The sequence below is a fragment of the Benincasa hispida genome, chromosome 9, assembly GCF_009727055.1.
Source record: "Benincasa hispida cultivar B227 chromosome 9, ASM972705v1, whole genome shotgun sequence".
Lineage (NCBI taxonomy): Eukaryota > Viridiplantae > Streptophyta > Magnoliopsida > Cucurbitales > Cucurbitaceae > Benincasa > Benincasa hispida.
The window spans coordinates 20,484,460-20,488,010 of NC_052357.1; positions in this window are offsets into that span (position 1 = coordinate 20,484,460).

Genomic DNA, 3,551 nt, shown 5'->3' on the forward strand with positions numbered 1-3,551 from the left:
GATCTGAGTAGGAAACAGAAACTCATGAAGAACTAGAATACGGATAACTTCTGGACTGCGCATAGACGAACTTCTAGGTTGGAAACAGAGACCTACCTAAAGATCAAAAACAAAACTCATGAACTTCTGAGCCGAAAAAAGAGATCTACCAAAGATCAGAAAAATAAAAGGTAAAAGGAAACAAAGACTCTGGAAAATCTAAAAACTGAACAAAGACTGAAACTGAAAAAGAATCAACTAAGAACCAAACTGAACCAAACTTGTCTGACTAAATTAAACTAACTAGGTTGATGGAACCAAACCAAATCGAGAGAATCGAATTGGTCTAGTCTGATTGAATCGAACCAAAATGACTAAACCGGATCGGTTGAACCAAGTCGGTCTTTTTCTTTCTCCTTGAAATTGAACCTAAAACTATTGGATTTTATGTCCTAAAACTCGTGGTTTGTAAACAATAAAACTTATTCTGAAAATTCAATAAGTTGTTATTGAATATATGTATTACTTATGAGAAATCCAATAAACCTAAAAGACTCTTGACTATTACATGAGTACTTGAACTTTATGTGGAAACATAAAAGTAGATCAGGTTCGAGTAAATAGTCAAAATGATCTATAGTAGATGAATAAGATTGGGTGCCTTATTCTGGTAACACTATTGGATGCGGCCTACTCTGTAGTTGTTACAAAGAGTTTAAAGTGCTACAAACGAAGTGATCCTAATTCATACATGTTATAACATGAGGAGTGGGGTGTCCTGTGCAAAAGGGTTTGTACCAGATCAGACCACAAAATCAGTCACTCTTCATTTATTAACATTGTTTACTGTTTAAGACTGACTATTTCAAAGCGATGACCTAGGTAACTTGACTTTAATCCTGAGCTAACTATGAACTCCTATTTATTTGGGATTATCCTTAGATTTGCATAGTTGAGGGTTGGCTCAACAACGCCGACTCAATAAACTCCCATTTCAAGGGTAAGACCGGATATGATAGTCGAGGGACATAGGGTGCAAGATGGAATTCACTCCTATCTACTTTTAGGGATAGTAGAGAGGTGGTTTCCTTAAGTGCTGATTTTAGGTCTTGAACAAGAGGCCCCACCCTCTCATTGGCTCGAGAGGGACTCGGTTTGTTGATTGGATCACAAATTAATTGTTCATTAAAGGATCAGTGGGACTTAAGGAACAAGAGGTAATCTCGGGGGTAAAGCATACATTTGACCCAGTTGTTATTATGAACAACCTGTGAAGGGTTAACTTACTAATCATGGTTATATCGAGTTGACATAATATATCTACAGTAAGGAGAGTTCAATTATGGGCTTTATTGCAGTGACCCATTAGTTAACGAATGGGGGTTAATTCGGTGTAATGAGTTTAGCCAATTAATCTCAAATCGTTGGAGCCTATGATCTGTAGGTGAGTTAGCAGCTGTCGGAAAAAGCGCAATAGCCATAAAGTTAACCCCTGGACCCGGTTCAAATGATTTGATCCAAAGTGTCATCAAAAGAAGAAGCTCGTGCCACTTAAAACAATATACATTGCCTCGTGTTAGCCGAACTGGGATTGGTAGAAGGAAAAAGTCATTTAAGCCCGAAAAATTCGTCAATAAATGACGAACCTAAGCCTTCCCTTTTCTAATAGGGGAAAAGTCTTCCATTTCCGTCAAATGACCCGGCCTTCCCTCCCCTATGGATGGTTTCATAGCTTCTGTCAGGTCAGGAGTGAACGAAGGAAAGGTGGTTGGTTTTAAGGAAGCCTTCTGTTGGCATATTCCATATCGGAATAGTGTCTAACACTTCGACCCTGTCCTCCCTTGGGGATTGGTCTCTTAGATTGTGCATGTGAAAAGAAAGCAGTAGCATTAGCAAGAGCAGTAAGATCCAATAAGAAGCCATATTAATTTATGAAATTAATATTATAAAATTAATAATATTTTCAATTTTATAAATCAAATTGATTTTTAAATCAATTTTGTAAAAATAGAAAAGTTGGAAAATTAAACACAAAATGGAATTTCGATATTTTCCATTTACCTTCATAGTTGCTCACACAAAACCCACCAACTTTAGGCTTCAATAACTCCAAGCATGAGCTGCATCTCACGCAACCATCTTCTTTGCATGATAGTCTGCAATATATTGAGAAGATTGGAGTGAATTTGTGGCATGCAATCGATAGAATTTTTGCTCAAAAATTTGTGTTGAAGAAGGTGTTCTTCAAATGGGTTGCCGTTATGACTTCTTCTTCAAGTTCCCTTCATTCAAGCTTATTTTGAGTCCCACAACTCAATCTAGAGCTCTAAGACGATAGTGAGGAAGATCTTGTGGTGGTCTAGAACAATATTTGAAGAAATTTGCAGGTGGGAATCAAGATTTCGAGAGTTCTACAAAGGTATGACTTGAAACCCTCTTATTTTAGTATGAGAATGCTTTAGTTTCTGTCAAAATTAATGATTAGAGTGCTTAATGATCCTTGTTGCTTCCACTGCTTGCTAATACATTCCAACAAAAACCAACGTACTAAAGGAATGATATATCACGCAATGGAAGACTACAAAATCAATAAGCACTTAAACTATATTTAATTTGAGTTTTTAGCATGCTATACACATAATATTCAAAAGAGGGTTTGAAACACATATTACATTTGAAGATTTCTCCACGAATTCAGCTGAAATTCACCAAGATAGAGCTTGAATCACCGAGAGGACTACCATCAAGATCTTCACTACTATGCTCAAGTTGGAACGTGTGGTGGAAACACTTAGATTAAGTTCAATTGATGAAGAACAAGTGAGGGAGGTATATAGAGTTTTCAGGTTATTACTTCAACAAGTATATCACAGAATCCTTATTGTTCTTCATGCATGGAGCTCATTTATATAGGTCAAATTCATGCAAATGTATAGGGTTGCATGAAGAACAACTCCAGCTTGAAGAGCATTGCAAACTAGAAATGGAAGGCTTATTGAGCAGTGCTGTTGAACTACTCTCACCCATGCAGATCAAAGGATAATCCCGAATAAACAGGAGTTCATAGCTAGCTCAGGATTAAGATCGAGTTATCCTAGGTTACTTAAATATGAAATAGTTAGTTTTAATAGTAAACGGTCATTATAAAGAAAAGTGACTATTTTGTGGTCCAGTCTATATGCAAACTCATTGCATAGGATGCCCCACTCACATGTCTCTACATGAATGATCTGTGGATCACATTAGTTATATTACCTATAAAAATGGGTCGCATCCAATAGTGTTACCAGAATTAGATACCCAATTTCACTCGTATACTTATAGACCATTTAGGCTATATACTATTAACTTGATCCTGTTTATGTCACCACAAAAAATTAAAGTATTCATACTATAGCCATGGACATGTTTATTGGATTTTCATAATAGAATCGATAACTTTATTGAATAAGACACTCAATAATATTTTATTGATAAATAGAATGTTTAACATAAGATTTACTAACTGCGAGTTCTAGGACATTCCCAAAAATCTCCCACTTGGACTAAAACTCCAATGAGAATAAATATAT